Raw genomic sequence first — 21,872 nt, 5'->3', positions numbered from 1 at the left:
TATATACACACACACACACACTGTACAAACTAATTTACAAAGACAACAAATTGTAAATAATGTAATGGACATTTTTTTCCAGGTTAAAAAATGAAAGTAACACTTAAAATAACAATATTAAATCAATGTGCCTCCTTTGCTCTGCCCCAGTCTACAGTTAACAAGATCAGATCATGCTTTCACATATAACATACATCCTGCTACAAAGCAAGCAATTAATGACTACAAATGGTCTGTTTTTTGCTTTATAAAGTAATGGTAAAACCCTGTAGTTCAGCAATGCCTCCTTGTTTATAGCACTATATGGATGTGAAGGTCAGCAGTCCTGTACTAGATTACTACCTGTCAAAATGAACAGCTACTGGCGGCACACTAAAAGTGCTGACACTTTTTTTTTTTTTTTAAACACTGGGCTGAAGATTTATTAAATTATTTGCTAAGTGGAATAACACAGGCTCTTCATGAAGAATTACATTGGTTTAAAAGTACAGAATTGATAAAATCAACGCTTAATGGAATTGGAGGTGACACAAGGGAGCAGCTGCTCTTAAGCATTTCTTTTGAACAATCTGTGCTAGTTCTTATGGAAAAGAGATAGAGTACACTGCTAAATGTTTGGGTTTTACTTGGTGCAAAGTTGTTGATCATAGATGAGCGAGTATCTTAAAATCTGGTAAACGATTGCCCTTTTATCTGCTTTGCCTAATAAAAATCTAATGGAAACAGAGACATTTGCTATTACGGGCTTTTATAGGCCTGAGATTTTTTTTAAACGAAAAGCAGAGAAAAAATACTTTCCACTGACATACGGTAAGTGTTTTTTTATTTTTTAGCTAAACACATTATTAAAAAGTATATGGGGACTGCTTTTTGGAAAGTTAGCTGCATCTGTACCCACCAGCATAAAAGTAATTTGTATTAGCTTGCAACAATGCAGGCAAAATAACATTCTGTGTGGCCTAAATAGATGTTGTTAAATACAGGGCTTTAATTTGCACAAGAGAAATAGAGAAATATAATAATGCAAAAAAATGCAGCCTGCCCAGAAACATTAGAATTGTTATTTCTTTAATTCATAGTGGAAGTATGCTTGCAGTAGACTGAACCATGGCAAGAGAAAAAAAACATCTGAGAGTGGCCTGCTGCTAGTCGTAAAATGCAAGGCATTTATTAATGACAGAATTTAAAAGGAAGAACAGCAACAGCATAATATAATTTTTATTTTCTTTTGATGATAGTTGGATACAGGTATGCTCATGCCTTTAGCACAGAAAAAACACTTTCCCCCCCCAAAAAATATAAACACATAAACAGTAATGCACACTTCACTGGGGGTGGCATGGAGACATGGGGAGGCCTGCCAATATCTAAATTTGATATGACAATTTGGCTCTGTTTGATGTAAAAATTGTGTGGGATTTTAAAACTGCCAACACTGTTAACAAATCTCTGGTCAAGTCAATAGGCCCTGTTAAGGTAGAGTTTCAAAGGTAGTAAATCAATTCAATTGTTTCCAGTGTTAAGACAGCTTAAAGGGTTAGTTCACCTTTACAGAAAAATACCCTATGCAGTCCTACATTTCATAACCCTAAACTAGGTTTTAGTAGTTTGTACTAGGTCCTACCATTCCATAACCCTAAACAAGGGGTTTAGTAGTTTAAACCATTGTTTAGTATTATTATTATTAGAGGTGCACCGAAATGGAAATTTTTAAACCAAAACGAAACCGAAATAAAATACATTTTCATGGCCGAAACCGAAAATGTTTTTTATTTTTATTTATTTTTTATAAACTCTTTAATTATTTTATATTTATTAAATATTTTTATTTTTTACTTTACTTTTAGGGGCTTCGGGGGAAATATTATTTCCCAGCTCAAGGGACAACAATTTCAGACCAGCAGACAGAGCGGTCATCACTAGGGTTGGTTAACTCTGCAGCTAACTCTTTACCCACTGTACCTCAGATGCCACATGTTTTTTTTATGGAAAACATGAACCGTTCACTGCAAATGCTGTGACATTTTAAAAACGTAAACAAAGCCTATGATAATCGCTGTCCTTTCAGACAGGAATATGACAGGTATCCCTATACAGTAGCATTCTTCATGGAAACAAGGTACTTTAAGTTCTTATTTAGAGCGTAGCGATAAGCTTAACAATTTTTAAGATCGTCCTTTAATAAAAGAAACGGTGCAGAAAATTATACAGAAAACTATATTAATAAAGAGAGACAAATATATAACAACAGTAAAATAAAAAGAGAGTACTTAAGAAGTCCTGGGTTTATAGATTCTGACAGAGTCCAGTTCAATGCACAAAAGATAGACTTGAATGGCTCTTCTCCAAGTAAGGCTTGCACAGATTCTTTCCTGATGTTAAATGGGAACTCTTCTTGGAGCTTTGGTGTTACAAACTTCTTGATGTTGCGAGAGTCCTTCTTCTTGATGTTAAACACGAGTCTAATTAGCTGCCTTTGCAGCATCTTTTTGTCAGTCTTCTAGGGGGTGTCACGGAGCCGACTCATAAGGCAGGGTCGGGGAGGGGGAGCAGGAGGGCTGAGCCATAGCGATGTCCTTCTCTGCTCCTCCCAAACTGTTAAATTCACAAGTATCCACATAGCTCAACATGCATACACAATACTGTCCGATAACCCCTATATTATTGTCTGTCATGAAGTTAGCTTTCAAACTTGGCGTATATATTGATATGATTGACCCAGGAGGGTTAATGTGGCTCGTCAGGCCTCTGACCATCATAACCCGCCCATGATTGATATGTATGCCTTTGTCTTGATGGGATACAGCTATTTGTGCAATTGATTTTACACTATCTCCAATTCCAAGTTATGACATTGGGTTTGATATTGTAACTCTGTTTTACGTGGGATACCACACATTTCTTCCTTATCTACCAGGGATCTGTAGGGAATTAACAATAGCAGTGGGTGATGACATTTTTATGAACAGAATCCACTATGAGTGTTCCTGTTCATTGATAACATGAGGACATTAACTAAACTGGACAAGACAATTACCATGGTATTAGGAATGTATGACTCTGATCATAAAAGAATCACTTAAACTGATTCACACCAGGTACAGTGGAAACTCTAGGTAAACAATCAGGTTTTAATGTTTCACTAAGGACGATAAAGATCACTGGCCAGATTGGCAGATATCTGTTTTTGGCATATGGAGATGCTTGGCAAAATTAGGGCAGCCTGAGGTCAATTGAATTGTATTAAATGCTGCATTTTCTGAAGATGAGGGAAGAGAGAATTTCATAGTTGATATTATGCTCAAACTTCATTACTGTCAAAAAGACTGCCCCCATCCTACCAGTTTTCAAAGCTCCATCCCGTCTTCTTCCTAGGACGGACCAGTCATTAGGACAGGAACCTCCTAATAGTACAGGAGTACAGTGCAGAATACTTACCTTCGGCCTCACTCACAAAATCTTTACTGTGCAGCCTTGGCCAGCCTTTGAACTGAAAATACCCGAATACCCAGTCGCATATTGTGACTATTGTGCATGAGCTTCACATTCATTCCTTTGGCTGTGGCCATACTCATGGCAGCCCAGCCATAGGAATGTGGAGTAGGTGCTGGATATGGTAGAGACATTTTTAGCACAAAGACTGTGTGGTGTGTGAAGATTCCAAGTTATTACAATTAGTTTGATATTGTAACTCTCTTTTATGTGGGATACCACACATTTCTTCCTTATCTACCAGTGATATTTAGAGAATTAACTAAACTGGGCAAGACAATTACCATGGTAATGTTTTTTACCACACATTTCTTCCTTATCTACCAGGGATCTGTAAGGAATTAACTATACTGGTATAAAGACAATTACCATGGTAGACAGTGCAGATCTTCAGAATGGGGTTTGAAAAGAGTATTGTGCACTGTGGCTTACACCGAGGGGGAAGAAGAAGCAGAAAAAGGAAACTTTACTGAAAGTGAGGTTGTCCTTTAATGTTAAACATAGGTGGATTTTGTGTCCATAAGGGTGCAAATAAACTAGTGACGGAGATGCAATTTAATGTATGCATCTATATTTGTGTTTTCCCACATGCTGCACATTCCTTGCTAATTGATTGAGATCTAATTTCCATCGCAATTCTGTACACACTGTTGTAATAAACTTGCAGTAAATGTGCCTGCTTTCTCTTTTTGGGTGAATTTAGCACAAGTTATGGCATGCACCTCAGCCACAGACACAACACATATTGTTTCCAAAGCGTTCTCTGGTAACCTTAATACAAAACAGACTTCTGCAAGGTAGGAGCATGGTAATGTCTTTGCTCTATAACTGACAACTTTTTGTTATTCAGTTACTAATTAGTTAAGTAGGGCAAAAATGTCATTAAACTCAGCAGAACCATGACTTAGTAGATGGCTTCTTGATTAGGGAAGATGATCATTCTCATGTGTAAACCGCCAAGAGACTAATTAACATGCGACCCCTTAGTATTACAAATGCTAGGTGCCCAGTGCAACATTATCTGTCTTCAGCAGTAGCCCATTGACAGGAAGTGGTCTGGTGCTGGGGGATGCCATTTCTAAATACTCAGCACCCATCCTCTGGAATTTCCTACCACAATCTGTCCCCTTATCTCCTACTCCGTCCACCTTTAGGCGATCCTTGAAAACTCATCTCTTCAGGGAAGCCTATCCCACCTCAATATAATAACTGTCCTTTTACTTCTTCCATTTATTCATCCCACACAATTATTACCTTTTGCATCACTTGCCCCTCCTACTAGATTGTAAGTTCTCATGAGCAGGGCCCTCTTAACCCTCCTGAATTGAAATTGGATTAACTGTACTGTCTCCCTCCATGTTGTAAAGTTTTGTACAAACAGTTGACACTATTTAAATCCTGAATAATAATGTTAATTAATGCATGTTTGTATATTAAACCATTCAACCTAATAAGCCCTTTCTGGCCCAGTGTTTGGGAAGCACTTATAGCTTCTTAGTATTATGTACCAAGTGCTCCCTTTTGATGCAAGTGTGCACCAAACTTTAGCCATTTAGGTGTGTATTACTCATAATAAAGAGGCAGGTATCTCAATTTTCACTAAATTAGCTATGAATATGCTCATGTATACCCAAACTAAATCCCAAATATGTCCTTTTTATAATGGTGGTACTTAGGCTCCAGAAGCAATCAAGGTTCAGAAAGGTAGGCTGTGTTCCACCAAAACATTATTCAGTAAACAGCTATTTCTTTATAGGTTTTTACTGCTAAGCTGTGTGCCCTATGTGTTACCATGTTGTTATATGTTGAGGCCATTGAAATATTTATGTGCCATTCATGTACTGTGTGTGTAAATTTAATGCTGTACATATTGTGAGGCATTGGTGGGCGGATTTGTGGATGGTGTGCATGTGTCAACTTGGTTTCTATATGATATGAAGAAAACAAACTTTTGTCAGAATCTTTATTAAATCTAAATTAAGTTCTGCTCTGGGTACTGGGGTCTTTGTAGAACTTTGGGTAGATTTAAGCCCCTATTGCTAGGTCAACGTCTTACCTGCTAGCTAGACTTTGTTATTGGTCTCAGATGCCCAAGGGCCTTTATATATGTGAGCTGACTGACGCCCAAGCCTTGCCCTCTCTGTGTGTTACGCTATAGACTTGCTGTACAAAGCCCTTCTGAGTTTAAACTGTGCTTGCTATCTGAATTGCTAATTAAAAGTGCATAAAAAAACCTGTTTAGACTGTTTCTGGGCGTCTCTGCCTCCTGCATAGTTTACTGTTGCCAATACCAGTTTAGCCTGTCCTTCTTACAATATGGTACTCTGGGCCAGGGGTAGCCAGCAGTGGTCCTCCAGCTGTGGTGTAACTACAAATCCCATGAGGCATTGCAACATTCTCACAGACATGACTCCCGGAGAAAGATGCATCATGGGATTTGTAGTTTCACCACAGCTGGAAGACCACTGGTTGGCTACCCCTGCTCTAGGCAACTATAGCTGCTGTGGGCTGGTAATCTAGCAAAATCAGCAGCAAAATCAGCAGCAGAATCTAGGGGGGTAGCTCTGAAGGCACAGGAGAGTGTGTACTTAGTTGTGTGTAGATAGTACACCTATCACAGTAGGCATTAGTATGAGCCAGGAGTGACTGACCTGGACTGAGAGGGAGAAATGGTTCCTTTCATTGCTAAATCACAAGCTTTGTGGGGTGAAGTAAAATAGAAGCAGTGGGTGATGAATTAAAACTTAATATATAAATTGGTGTCTTGGCTAAATGAAACTTTGCATTAGATGAATATACCCGTTTTGATAATTTTCTTCTTATGGTTTTTGTAAATAATAACTTGTCCTACAGATTTTATGACTCCATGGGAATCCTTTTCTGATGAACTGACAGCGGTAGTCTTTGAAGAATTCATAACCTTGATTAATATTCTGTTTGACTTCATTTCACATAAACAATTCAAGCAACAGCCAAAGGAACTTTAATGAAAGCATAAGGATTCATGTAGTGTACTGTGCAGGCTTGGTAATATTCATAAGAACATAATTCACCTTAGCTGGAAAGTATAACTATAAAATGTCTCCTGTATAATTATAGGAACGGAGTTCCATCTCTCTCTTTACCTGGTAATATAAAGAATACTTTAAGGAATATGCTACAATAATGTAGTTTTAAAATCAAAATGTTCTGACTTTATGCTAAGTTGCTGATATTTAATCTGCATGGTATTCGGACAAAGATCTGAACGTCTCTTTTTCCTCAGTACAAATTTATAACTGTTTTATTATTCATTCACTCTATTTTATCCTCTTAAAAAAATAAGGAGAAGATGAATACTTTAGAAGAAGTAATCTTGGGATTCACGGTTAAAATGAACCTCTCATTAAAACATTAGAATACAAAACATAGGCACCATAAATTGCCAGTACATTCCTTTTTCAGTTTTCAAGCTGGCTGTCCCAAACGCCTTAAATCTAGAATGTAGGCATGCTCCTTGCACCTAACATGGCAATGCCCATACATATTTATGGGCTCTTCAGGCAATAAAGCTGAACTGCAGGTATAAATTACTAAGCATACTTCTATTGGTCCAGCTTGGCCCGATGTAAGTATGCATATGCCATACCTAATTGGCCTATGGGGATTCTGTAACGCACTGTAGTAGCCAGACCAACTATAGTGTAGGCCATTCATAAAATGCATATTTTTTTTTTATCAGTGAATACAAGGTGTTCTCTGATTAGACTAGTAGCCGTAGCTACTATAGTGTTTTACAGAGAGCTTCCAGGTCCTGTATGAGCTGAGTGCCTCCCCCTGTGCTCTGAAAACACAGATCATTGTTCACTCAGCATAGTGTCCATTTGGAGAATGCCTAGTATTTTTATCAATGAATGGAAGGTGTTCTCTGATTGGATGAGTAGCCGGAGCTATGGCAGTGCTTTACAGTGATCTTGCGGGTTCTGTATGGTGTTGAGCTGATCGGCATCTCCTCTGAAAACAAAGGGGGTCACTCGCAAAGCACAACAGCCATTCAGGGAACCCCTAGCATTTTCCTGTCCAGTAAGGTTAACAGCAGATACTGTGGTGTGGGCCCCTTGTACAGAAAGTATTTGCAAGGCTTTCCGCAAGCTTTGAGCAGCTTAACCTGACCATACACTGCTTGTGTCCTATTGACTCAGCTGTTCAAAGAAAATGAAATATCACTGCTCCAATTTACGTTCAGAGTTTCGACTACATGAGAGCCTCCCAGGTGCAGGTAAAACGTTTGCTCTTGCTCCAACGTGATAAACAGCAGAAAAAACCCACACAAACAAGGGTGTTACCGATTGCTGTCTTTATGAATGAATCCTCATTAATTGAGGTCTATGATTAAGCCTGTGTGGTGAAACGTTAGAGGCTTGTGGCTGTGTGGCAGGGCTCATCTGTGTTAAGGTGGCCATACACTTTACAACCATCGCAAGACCTTAGTCTTGCGATGATTGTAACGTAATTAAAAAAAAAACGTACGATCTGCCCATTTGGACAGGCAGATCGTACTCTCGATCATCGCAAGCCCGCCCCCCTGAGGGGTGGGCTTCCGATGACCGCAATGCCGAACAGGCAGTGTGCGCATGCGCACACCGCCACGTTCGGCATTTGTCTCCCGAGCACCGTTCAAACCAGCCAAAAATCGTACAATTTTCAGGTGGTTTTCTAGCCTGCTCCTTAGACAAAAGAAACGGTCGCACATCTTCGTTCACATTGCTCGATTCTCGTACGATCGCGGGATTTCCCGCGATTCTCGTACGAGAATCAAGCAGTGTATGGGCACCTTTATGGTCAGCTCTCTACCCACCAGTCACACAGCTGTCTGCTGAGTTAAGCAGAGAAAATGATATGGGGCACTGCAGCTCTACATTGCATTGCCTGGATTTTATCAATGAGCAGTGTATGGGCACCTTTAGATTAATTATTAAAGACAGCGATCAGTGGCACCCGTGATTGTGCGCTATTTATCAAAGGGGAGGAAGGAGTTAGTTAGGACTTTTTAGGGTTAACAAAAGGTTAAATAGCAACACAGTTTAATTATTTTAATGTGCAAGGTTGCTTTACGGACACCATCTGCAGATAAAAGGTCACCCCTTTGATCTGTTATGATTGAGCGAGAGTATTTATAGCAAAAATAAAATTGGTACATCATATATCTTCTTGACATTGCAGATACGGTTGTGTGTCAGGGCTCAGTCACACCAGTCCTGTTAGACTATGTTCGGTAGGGTTGCCCAACACATAGACAAGACAATTTGATATATATCCTTATATGGGGATGTAGCACGGGTAACCACAACTTTAAAGAGACCCTTCTTACAAAAACCCAGGCAAAAGCACAGAAAGAAAAAAAAAAAAGGTTTAAATGTTTACTTGCAGTGGTGTAGCTTTACTATATATGCTTCCTATTCACTTGCAATGTGCTTCTGAACGCACTAGAAAATGTGAAAACTCCAGGACAATTTCCTCGCACATCATAGACCTCTCCTGTTCTGGAAATGTCTAATTATTGTCTGTACTGACCCAGCTCCCCCATCCCTCTCCACATAACCTTTTCTGTAGCTGAATGGAGAGGAGCAAAGGGAAATGTTGGGGAGCATCACTTGAGTGACGCGGCTGCTGGCAGCCCATTTAAGACGGTAGTGCTCAGCAGCCATCTCAGGACTTTTGGATGCCTACACAAGGGAGGCTTTTACAAGTAAATAACATGCATAAACTAACATTAAAGGCCAAAGGTTTCTAGGCTATTTGAAATGATGATTTATTCACTTACAATGGATGCTGCTTCTTGATGTTGTAAAGTTTTAGTTTCCTGCAGGATTAGCTGGGTGGTTACTTTCCCTTGCATGGTCCTATAGAGCCACCCTTGAGTGTGTCTATACAAAAAGGCAGCCGCAGCAAGGCCAGCTGCTACCCTATCCTCCCTGCTCTATGGTAGATGATCAGCTGCTGGAGTTTGCTCCGCTCTTTGTGATCTTGTACCAAACAGGAAGTTTAGGGAAGCCAAGCTGAAGGAGTTGGAGCTGTTTGGAAACATGATAAATGTAAGCGTTTGGGCAAAAATGTAAAATACTTAGCTGAGCAATGTATATTTGCTTGATCTGGATTCATTAGTGGAAAAAAAAAAAAGTTTGAGAGTTTAATACTACTTTAAATGCACACATAATCACATGGGAAAACTTTTGTGGAAATGAATGATCTGGCAAAAGGATCTCTTTAAATTCCCCTCCCTGCATAAACTCCCATTTAGCTTTTATTTTGAAAAATTTAAGTACTGTATAGGAACAGGTGTGTTTAGTATCTCCAACACAGAAGCAAGTAGAAATATGTATATTTGTTAAACTCCTTGCAGTACAAGTAATAGATATGATGAAAATATGGCTCCAACAACTAATTGATGTAATGGTTAATAATGGGAATAGTTGTCAACTACTCTCTCAACTCCTCCCCCCGGCCACTGCTACAACTCTGCTCAGCCACTCCTCCCTGGCTGCTGCCACCTCCCTCCTCCCCTCTGCAGTTTGTGTCATTTCTGATCCCGCTGCTCCCCCTGCCTGTATCGGCAGAGGGCACCTGAGGGGAGACAGACTGGCTGTCAGACACCAGGGTCGCTCTGAGACAGACTTGCCAGAGAGGGGGTGAGACAGGAAACAGTACGGCGCTGCTGGACAGGTCGGAGAGGCTCAGAGGAAGTGGGTGTGTGCAATAGTCAGTCTGCTATTGCAAATTGAAATAGCCAATAGCAGACTGCCTATTGCATCCGCCCTCTGCCAATCAGCAGAGCAACACCTGAAGGAGAACTTTCTTCTTTAGGTCCCTCTTCTGCTGATTGACAGAAGGCAGTGGGCGGGTGCAATAGCCAGCCTGCTGTTGGCTATTCCAAATTGCAATAGCAGGCGGGCTATTGCACACACCCACTGCCTGCTGTGTTTACATTCCTGGCTGAAGCTATTTAAAGTGACATTAAACCCTCAGATTTTTTAAACATAAACCAATACTGTAATGTGTGCCTTACTGTAATCCATGGTTGTTTCCCTTCTCTTTGCTGCTCTTCGTTTTAAATCCGTATCTCTTCTCATGGTGGGCAGAACTTCTGTTTTGCAGCAGACTGCCTTGTCTCTGGAATGGATATATGGTGTCTGTGTGTAGGTTTGTAACCTGAGCCAGCACTACAGGAAGAGACACCCAGCTGCAAAGGGAAGATCTCCCCCAGCATGAGAAGAGATAAGGATTTAAAAGGAAGAGCAGCAAAGAGAAGGGAAACTACCATGGATTACAGTAAGGCACACTTTTAACAATACACATAACAGTATTGGTTATGTAAAAAATCTGAGGGTTTAATGTCACTTTAAGCCATGTGTGCTTGAATGGCTCCTTTGAAATGGAAAGGTGACCTTAGGGGTCTAATGGACCCCTAAGGTCACCTTAAAAAGAACCTGTTATCTGCAATGTGCTATCACATAGGGGTCTGTGAGCTTCCCTATGTGATAGCAATAGAGTTAAAGAAAAAATAAAGGTAAATAAAATTAATTTCAAAATACCCAAAAAATAATGTAATGTCCCGTGCCCCCATACGAGCAGAGACAAGTTGGGTGCACCTACATACAAAAATGACGATTGTGCTACACGTCAGGTATTGCTGTGAGTGCCAGAATGAGAGCAATAATTCTCGGGCCAGTATTCATGGCTAACTCTAAACTGATGACCTGGCTTTTCGTAAACTTAATGTTTTGTAACACTCCATTTGTGTAGTTTATTTTAAAAATAGTTAAAAAGTTTTAATCCGATTAATTGAAAAAATAATTGGCCAACTAATCGATTATGAAAATAATCGTTAGTTGCATGAAATGGTCAAACAAAGTTACAATGCTCTTGCTTGTTGAGGAGAATAATGATCTGCTTCTTTAGTAAACCATACCTATTATTTCATTTAAACCAGCGGTTCTCAACCTGGGGGGTCGAATGACAATGTGCCAGGGGTCACCTAAAGACATCCCAACTCTCCTGGACGCCCTGCGAATCTCCCGCTGTAAAAGAGTGGCTCCCGGCTGCCCGGGAGAGAAACACTTTCTCCCGGAGAGGTTTACCCTGCCCTGGTTTTTTTTTTTTCTGACATCGGAGCCGGCGGCAGTAAGAAAAAACAGCATAGGAATGCATAGCTAGATTCCTATTGGCTATTTCACTTTGCAATAGCCAATAGCAAACTAGCTATTGCACCCGCTCACTGCTGCTGTCAGTCAGCGGAAGGGGACCTGAAGTTCTCCATCAGGTTCCCTTCTAGCAATTGACAACAGCAGAGGGCGGGTGCAATAGCCAGCTTGCTATTGGATATTGCAAATTGAAATAGCCAATAGGAATCTAGCTATGAATTCCAATGCTGTTTTTTTTCCGACCGACGGCGGACGGCGGCTCCGATGTCAGAAAAAAAAACCCAGAGCAGGGAAAGGTTTACTCTGCTCAGTCGAGCAGAGTAAACCGGTCCGGGAGAAAGTGTTTCTCTCCCGGGCGGCCGGGAGCTGCTATCTAACGGTAGTAAAATTACAGCGATGAAGGAGCAACAAAAATAATGTTACTGTTAGGGGTCGCCACAACTTGGGCAATCAAAGGGTCGCGGGACTAGAAAGGTTGAGAACCGCCGATTTAAACATTACCCTGGCTGGCAGATAGCACAACAGCATTTTCTTTGAAGCAGCATAAATAACTATTTTGTACTATTTTCTTACATAAAAGGTCATGCTGGTGGACCAGAAAACGTTTCATAAGAGTGAATATATCAGTCAGGGCTTTATCTGGAGGATACAGGTTCCATACAGGAAAAGTTCCCAATATCCAGGAGATGCCAATGCAATTTCAAAGGATTTTTTAAAATATTGATGTCCAACTGCCCATGTATATCATATCCTTTCTTCAGATATATTTTGAATTCTATTTGTACTGTAAAGCAAACTTAAATATGTTACAGAATTTTTAATTGGGGCACAGGATCAAGAAATCCGATTTATAAAAAGGAAAAATAATTACAAGGTCAAACATGAAAATGTTATTAGGCGTGAAAACTCTCAGTTCCATCTCTGTTGTGTTTTTTCCAATGCAGGGAGCATGAAGAAAATGATGTAGATGCGATGCTTCATGTACTGTTTATTCTACTTGCTTTCACCTCATTTAATAAGACAAATAACTTCATCATTTATATTGTGGTTGACAGGAAGGACATCTTACTGGATACAGTAGTTACACTGGCCCAGTAACCATGGGATTTTGCAATTCAATATATTTAAAGGGAAACTATAATGGTTTGGGGTCAATTTTAGTGTTAATTTACTGCTTTCATAAAATCTGTATTTTGCAAATAAAGATTTAAGACTGGGGTGCATCTATAGCAGTACTCGCAAAGCAATACGAGTTTGCCATGGAGAGAGCAAAGCAGTAACTTTCAGTCTCTTAAAAAGGCAGCCGGGGGTGATCAGTTAATGTTCTGACTTATTCCGTTGTGAATTTCAGCTTGAGCTACTGAGCTCTGTAAATAGGGATTTCCAGCAAAGAAAACAATATTTTAGTCTGGAAAACAAATAAATCTATATACAAAACAAATGCATATTGCCTTAATACTAGGGCTGGTAATGATTAAAATGTTCCTGTTCGATTAATCGAATTTTTTTTAAATTGATTAATCGACTAATTTCAATTATAACGCAAATACAGAGGGGGGTCTCACCAGAGCTTTGAGGGGGCCTCACCAGGGTAGCAGGGCTCTGTGGGGTCTAACCAGCCTTGTTAGACCCACAGAGCCCTGGCAAGACCCCACAGAGCCCTGGTCTCACCAGGGCTCCATGGGGTCGCACCATGGCTTTGTGGGGTCTCCCCACGGCTCCCTGGGGACTCACCTGGGCTCTGAGGGGGTCTCACCAGGGTAGCAGGGCTCTGTGAGGTCTAACCAGGGCTCTGTGGGGTCTAACCAAATTTGTTAGACCCCAATGCTGCGAATGGACAGTTATGATCCCAGACACTTGTTGGGGCCCCTGTGATTGATACTTATTGTTGGGGAAAAAATTAATAATAAAGGCAGTTTTAAGTCCAGAAATAGAAATTCAGTCATCCATTGTTCCTGAAAAGATCAAGAACAATGAACCAGTGCAATGGTTCAGATCAGGAACTGCACTGCTGAATGGAGGGGCTATACTTACCAAATATCAGCCTGGACACGAGAAAGATTTGCAGCCTATAAAATGAGGCACATAGAAGATCCAATTACTTTGCAGTTACAATAAGGCTCACAATGAAGGGAAGGGGAGGCTAACGAAGGGTCATGTCCTTTTCCTACTGCATGCCATTGATGAATTCATTCCTGTGGTTGAACCATACTCCCCTGAGTGTCTGAAGGTCCCCATTTGTATGGCTTATCCATATAAATGAATGTGTGTGCATATACAATAAAAAAGAAAACCTGGCGGGCATGTATTCCTTGCAAATGCTGTGTGTCTGCATGTCAGACTGCATGGCAGCGGAGAGGAAGGTTGGTATTTACCAGGTGCTGCACTCAGAGGAAGGGGGGTTTACAGTACAGGGGGCTTAAATATACAGTTGTCATTTAAAGGTCTATATCTGATGTAAATGGACTATGCAGAAAGATATAATATATATATACATATACATCCTGTTAAAAAGTATGTATATATAATTGTTTGAACTGCTCATTTGTTGTGCTGTAAAAACATTTCTCGGCTACACCTGTAAGGTTTTAATCTGTGTTAGAATTATAATCAAATACTAATCACCTCACCTGCTAGTTTTGTTGCGTCTTTTTTAAGGCAACAGAGGAGAAAATTGTTTCAGGTAGCAGCAAGGCACTTCCAGAACAGCAAATATTGATGTTGATAACCAAGGGAAGGGGAGGAGTCCAGTGACGTCACGGACATCGATGTCACCGGACTCCTCCCCCTTCCCTTCGTTAGCCAACAGAGCCACTCGGGGAAGGGGGGAGGAGTCCGTGACGTCACCGGATCTCCGACGAAAGACCCGGAAGCCGGCGGAGGTGAGTTCCGATCAAAATAATTTTGATCGATCAAAAAAATTAACGATTAAATCGAGGGATTAATCGTTAATTTCCGCAGCCCTACTTAATACCCCTCACATTTATAGGGGTGACAGACAACCACTTGCCGTTACTATGGCATCAATTGGGCAGATTAGAAAATGCTCACTACTTTCATTGAGCTAAGCGGCTCAGGCACAGTCCCACTCCACCATTCTTTTCCTCCCACCGTTTCTTTCCAATATAAACAAGAATGCTCTGCTCTACTTATTGCTGATCTTTATGTATGTACTGCAGTCTGTAATATGCATACACATCCAACTACCATTGTTAGTTTGTGGGTGGCCTTTGTCATGAGAAAATCATTACAATTGTCTAAATAAATCATTGCCACCTTCAACTGGACAATTATATAAGGCTCAGAATGGTGACTATAACATAAAACAACATTGTTCAGTAAAACATTGTGATGAATTTGCCAGGCATTTACATTTTCCCAGAATTCCTAACGGGAGCAGATTTTTTTTGGGGACACTATGTTCTCTACCGCTATAACCAAACACAGCAATAAACAATTATGATTAGATGCCTTTTTTGGAATGTAATATTATTTAGTACACAGTCATCTTATAGAGGATAATCCTATTGAAGAAAATGAGCGTACCAACGTATTTCTTTACATCAAACAAATACACTCAACCTCATTTATCAACGAGTGCCAAATAAGTATTGTCTGCATTGCCCCAAAGCAAGCAATTAGATGTCAACCTTCCCTGGAAGATGACAGTTAGAGAGTGTAAGTGTAAATCTAATTGTTGCTGTGAGTAACAAACACAGATGTCATTTAGCACAGGTTGATGAATGAGGTTGGCTTTAGGGCCAATTAGTCCACCAGTTTCCTCCTGTAACAAAACACACACACACACACACACACACACACACAGTGTAAAAAAAAACCAAACAGTAAAAGGAGGAAATGGTGTCTTCTGGGACATGAATCTGAGCATCTTAGTCCTGTGATATAGCAATACCTGTTTGTGGGCCACTGTGCTTCTCCATCCCAGCTGTTCTTACTGCCGGAGATCCCTGGTGACTTAGAGGATCACCCAACCAATTTTCCTGCAGTACCAAGTGATGCACTATCAATGCAATAAAATGTAAACCTCAACAATGAGCTTCTCTTATTTGTTCCATTTTAGTCTGTTAAATATAGAATTGAAAGAATTTTGTTCTGTTTAAGTGCAAAAACCCCCCCCAAAAACCTGCTGCTCAGAGCTGTTCTGAGCCCTATGCAGACCTCATGTCTTATCCTAAGGAGTCCAATTAGCCCTCCTAGTTCTCATCTTGGAATACAAATCAATTATTAGTTTTGTTTCTGGGGATTGGATGAGTGGGAGGGATCCACTAGTTTTAGTAAAAGACAACTGGACAGGTCTGACACCAGTCAGTCCACATACCGTGTATTGTCAGTCGAAAATGGGACTTGGGAGCTGACTTATAAATGGGTTTTTTTTTTTTTTTTTTGCAAGGTCTTTAAAAGGGATAACACACAAATAAAAGTGCATGGCTTCAAGATATGCACTACATATTTGTTTTTTGAACATATGACTTATTGGAAAATCTCTGTGCGCTCTAGCATATTTTTCCATCTTCTCAATGAAAGGAGGGAGGGGAAGCTCTTATCCACACAAGTACAGCTTCAGTCCTTTGAGAGTCACATGGGAGCGAGGGGTGGCTTCCTGCTGCTAAAAAAACCCCAAATAAAAACCAGAAAGACCTTTTCCTTCTCTGCATTGACAATAGTCTTGAATATTTAAATACCTTTTAACAGATAACTAAAATATATAGCACTCAGCTTTAAAAGTCTGCTTGTTTTTTTTCATAATTTTAAATCTAGGCTTGAGCACTACAGTAGTCAAGTGTTATCTCAGGATCAGTCGGCTGCAGGCAGGCAATGTTCCATCTACCCCTAGTGATCACTCAGCACACTTTATCATTGTACAAAATCGAAGGGTGAGAGGCAACAGCATTTTGAGATGACACACACACACACACACCAAGGTTTACATCAAGGTAGCCAAACATCAGCCCTCCAGCTGCGGTGGAACTACAAATACCATCATGCCTTTGCCTCTGGGAGCCATGCATGTGGCTGTCAAGAGTCTTGCAATGGCACATGGGATTTTTAGTTTTACCACATCTAGGAGGGCTGAAATTTGTGGTCCATCATCTTAGTCTTGGAAGCAGATTCTGACCTTAGATGATGCCTGAACAAAAAAAAAAAGTGCCACACTTATCTATTTTAGTATGCATACACTAGAATATATATGTGTACACAGCCATACACACAGTGAGGAAAATAATTATTTCCTCCCCTGCAGATTTTGTAAGTTTGCCCACTTACAAAGAAATTAAAGGTCTATATTTTTTTTATCATAGGTGTATTTTAAATGATAGAAACAGAATATCAACCAAAAACACATGATACAAATGTTATAAATTGAGTTGCAGTTCAGTGAGTAAAATAAGTATTTGATCCCCTACCAACCAACAATAATTCTGGCTCCTCCCACAGACTGCCTATGTGGTACACAGATTAGTCCTGTCAATTTAAGAAGGTGCTCTTAACGACAACTCGTTATGTATATAAGACACCTGTCCACAGATTCTCTTTCTTCCATTCAAACCTCACCACCATGGGCAAGACCAAGGACATTAGGGACAAGATTGTAGACCTGCACAAGGCTGGAATGGGCTACAAGACTATCAGCAAGAAGCTTGGTGAGAAGGAAACAACTGTTGGATCAATTATTCGCAAATGGAAGGAATACAAGATAACCATCAATCGCCCTCGGTCTGGAGCTCCATACAAGATTTACCCTCATGGGGTAAGGATGATCATGAGAAAAGTGAGGGATCAGCCAAGAACTACATGGGAGGAGCTTGTGAATGATCTCAAGGCAGGTAAAAAATACACTTAAGTTGTTTTAAGTGCACATAAAACACAATATATTACCCAACTTTTTGGTAAAATATAAAAGATGAAGTTGCGATGAGTAGATAGATACCAAGCATGTCAAGCTTCAAAACTGCACACTCCAGTAAAATGGTAACCTCCCCCCCCCCTCTATAATAACCCCAAATTGTCTATAGGCAATGCCCCGAAAGCTTAGTACTATGTGCCCCCAGTTATGAATGAACAGGAAGTACTTTACATCTCTCCCTGTTCATTCATGAGTTTCTGAATGGGTAGAAGCAGCTTAGTATAGAGGCTTCTATCCATTCATAACTGAGTGATAGTATCTCCAGTTTGTGAATGAATGGTAAGCCTCTGTACTGAGTGCTTTCCATTCATTCAGTGCAGTGGCTGCAGAAAACCGTCCTCAATTTCCTTTTCTATTTCAAAAGGGAGATGTCAGAGGTCTGTTTAGACCCCTGATATTTTACTAAAGCCCCCCCATTATGCACGTAAAACAGTGTGCACCATGCACTTTGCTTTAGTAACCAGTATGCACTATTTAACACGTAGCCTAGGTTTTGCATTCTGGTTAATGTTTTTCTAGATGCACATACTTGAAAAAAGGGTCTGCATGACATCCTGACACTTATTTTTATCATACTTATTAATGTTTCTTTGGGGCTTAACAAAATGGGAGGCTTTAAATGGTTCGGTTATTGGAGAAGTTGGTGTGGCCACTGAGGGGCACTGTAAAGCTTTCTCGCACGGGGCGCCTAAAAGCTTGGCCCTGCGTAGTGGTACCAAACATGTGAGGCACAATTGTCATGTTTGTACTTTTATGAAAAGGGTCAACTGCTGGTATTGTGAAGACTTTGTTAACCGATCCCCTAGCAGCCGGCACTCATCTCTTTCCACTGTGCTTCAGCTTATGGATTATAATGCAGTGCTATGGGTCCTGCACTGTACATGACATCAGCAGGCCTCTGACCGCCACAGGGAGTAGAGGAAGAGGTTGCAGGCACCTGTCTTGGAGCAGGGATCAGGCAAGAAAGTTCATTAAACAGGTCCCCTATACAAACATGAGCAGGTAATCTTTGCAGTGCAAGGGGTAGCTTTTTTTAAAAATTGGAAATAGGCTTTACGGTTGTTTACCTGTGGAGGGCTGGCATTGCCAATGGGTGACAAAGGGATACAGTGGAGCAATTTGGTGGTGCAAGATAAGTTATTTTTTCACTCAATGTGGTCTTTTGCATTCAGAGCAAAGAATTATAAGCATTTGTAATGTGAACATTATCTGGACTTCCAGCATGCATATTACTTATTACTGTATCACTGAGTCCACACACCAAGCTGAAGTTGTAAAACCAAACATGTTTTAATAAATGTGAGGTTTCCTTTTTTTAAAAAATTTAGGTAGACAACAGGGACAAGCATGGGAAGATCCACTTATATTAATCATGCTTTAAAGAAGTTTCTTGGGAACAATGCACATGACGTGTGTTGCAGAGCATTATGTAAAAAAAAAAAAAGGTGAATGTCTAATTTTTGCATAGAAGATAGTAAGTCCCACCGCACTCACAGCATACCCGGCCAAATAGCAATGGTGGTGCTCGCAGTGATACTCACGGATGGCGCCGTGCACAACAACAGTGAAAAGCAGGAATCACCAGCACTCGGTAAATGGTGTTCAAATAATAAACATCCATTTATTTGGACAAGTTGTCACAAAGGAAAATACCAACGTTTCAGGGCCACACAGGGTCCCTTCATCAGGGTGATAATCTGACCAACAATTGCAGCATTAGGCTTGCTGCCACCCCATTAAAATGAATGGGTTGCCCAATGTAAGGCATTGTAATGTGTTGCATTAGAGCAATGTGTAATCTGAATAGGCTCATAGTAAATCAATTAAAAGGAGCCAAAATTATGGTTCTACATGCCATTATGACATTGTTTGCAAAAATCTAACAAAATGCTACAAAGAGCTTAACTTACAGTAGTTTGTATTTGTATGGTCATGTAAAATTATTTTTATTCTCTTTCATTATTTTACTTTTAAAACAAAAAAACATGTTGGTAGTAAATTGGAATGCCTTCACTTTGGAAAATTTACAGGGCTATCCTTTGTTTTTTTACAAGATGTTTCACCATTAAAATTTGAAGAGCCCTGCTATCTATGATGTATTAAACAAACATCATTATTTCACAAATAATGACCTAGTGTTGACGTTCGGTTTTTAAAGCGGACCTTTACCTAGTACGACACCAGACAACAAACATATCCCCATATGCCTTTTCAAATGTTTATCTTATGTTATCTCTGAAAAGGACATATGTTGATGATGGGCATTAAAATCCTGTGCAGGATGTTACATAATTGATCAATAACAATGATCAATGTAAACAAAGGGACATACCTGCCCCTTTGTTTACATTTCAGAGTCACATAAGCCCTGCTCACCGCAGAGCCCCACAATCACCAGGCCAAGGTTGTATTGAAGAGGCCATTGTCCTCATCAACATGAGAACATGATGTTTTGCCAGGGAGAATGCCCCCTGGTGATGCATCCGCCCCCAAATTGAGGCATATGGCCTGGTATGGCAGTGGGGGAGGGGTGCACTAGTAACCAACTTAAATTGTAGATCAGCATCCACAAATCGGACATCTGATAAAAAGCAGTCAAATATCAGTTTTCCACTACTAATGAATTACTCCAGTGTTTGCAGTACTTGTGGACTGGCAATGGTAAAAAGTTTTGGGTGTTTTATTAAGGTGGTGCAATGAAAATGTGCAAAGAGCACTTACCAATAGAAACTGATTTTTGTGAACTGTAATTGGTTGCTTTAGCTACTGGAAACTGTTCTTCAAAAGGAACTGAAACTTAAATAAGGGGACCATTACTCTTGACTTTTTTGTTGATGGTACAGGCGTCACGCTGTCATCTTTATCCTTACTACACTACTTGGCCAGTCACAAACCTGTGCATTTCAAGTGCCCCCAACACATCTTGAAAGTGAATTGAATATACCAGTAAATATTTTCCACATAAAAATACAAGTGTAAAAGAGGTTTAATTGCAAATTATTGTGTGATGGCAAATGTGGAGAGAATGGCAAGAACTACTAGTAGTCCCTATGTAATGCTGTGGGAAACACTTCTAAACAGGTCTTCTATAAAGTTATGAATATGTTACCAAACAAAGTCAGTTTAGATGACAATCTCAATGCAAACTTAGCAAACTAAATGTGAGATTGCAGTCAATCAGCGGAGAGGGCTTGGAATGGTGGCTACTTTACAACACACATGGGGAACAAAAAGTACAACCACAGAAGACATGAAACTCAGATAAAGATTATGATAGTAAATGTTTACTTTTTTGGCTATTTAATTTTAAAAGTTAGTTTGGAAGACAAAGACATGTTCCAAGAAAGGCCTTTAATAGCAAAGAAAAACCTCTGTAGGATGTCACAATAAAAAGTACCTCCTTAAGTTATCCTGAACTTATAAGAAACAAAATGTGTGCTTGGAGTCGATATTAACCATCTGCAGCTTTAAAAAAAATGTGTGCCCTAATATTACTTATGTTTGTTGCCAATGCATCTCTTCTTTAACGCCAAGTTCCAACAACAAATGTAACCTCACCGCATTATGTAGAATTCAGCTCAAGGTTAAATATAAGTATATGGTAATGATGGCAAAGACCAATTCTACAAGCACAATTAAAGAAACAAACAGTGGCACAAAGTAAAAAGGCAAATTTCCCTTTTTCGGTTTATAGACAAGATCAGCTCCAATCCTGTTCTGCTATTGAACACACCAATGTGGTGGAACTATTTCACTTTAAAGATCCATCAAACTAGAATTACATACAACCTTTAAATTACAGAACTACTTTCCATTACTTGATTGATAAAAACAGGAAATGTGACATGTAGGGTGAGACACGTGGTACCACAACAACCAATATCATTCCAGAACAAATGGTCAGGCTTGTGCTTGGAAAATGTCAGTCAAAATCTGCTAAAATACACATTACCTTTTTCCAGTTATATAAAACAATGAATTTACAATGAATGTTCTTTTATGTAGTACCAACGACATTTGCAGTATTATGCAGAGTACATAGAGCAATCATATTACTCGCTGCACACAATCTAATGTCCCCACCACAGACTCTCATACACAATGGGCCTGGACTGGGTTGAAGCCCATTAACCGAACAGTAAAACTTTGGGTGAAAACTGCAGCACATGTAGGCATAGGATGACCATACAGGTGGGAACTGAACCCTGCAGCAGATTTGCAAGGTAAAGTGAAGAGATTTGCTTATGATTATATACTGGCCAAGACTCATCAAG

General features: G+C 40.0%; 1 protein-coding gene across 1 annotated transcript in view; it reads right to left on the bottom strand.

Moving 5' to 3' along the window:
• Positions 1–13,145: 13,145 nt before the first annotated feature.
• ATP10A (ATPase phospholipid transporting 10A (putative)) overlaps positions 13,146–21,872 on the bottom strand; it is a 123,903-nt gene continuing 115,176 nt past the window's right edge. The window contains exon 22 of the mRNA XM_018563400.1: positions 13,146–13,157. The gene's annotated coding sequence lies outside the window, so the exon portion shown is untranslated. The remainder of the gene's footprint in view (positions 13,158–21,872) is intronic.

Source organism: Nanorana parkeri, unplaced genomic scaffold, assembly GCF_000935625.1.
Source record: "Nanorana parkeri isolate BGI_ZX_2015 unplaced genomic scaffold, ASM93562v1 scaffold21, whole genome shotgun sequence".
NCBI lineage: Eukaryota > Metazoa > Chordata > Amphibia > Anura > Dicroglossidae > Nanorana > Nanorana parkeri.
Note: the sequence above shows the minus strand (reverse complement) of the source record. Positions and strands in the feature narration are given on the sequence as shown.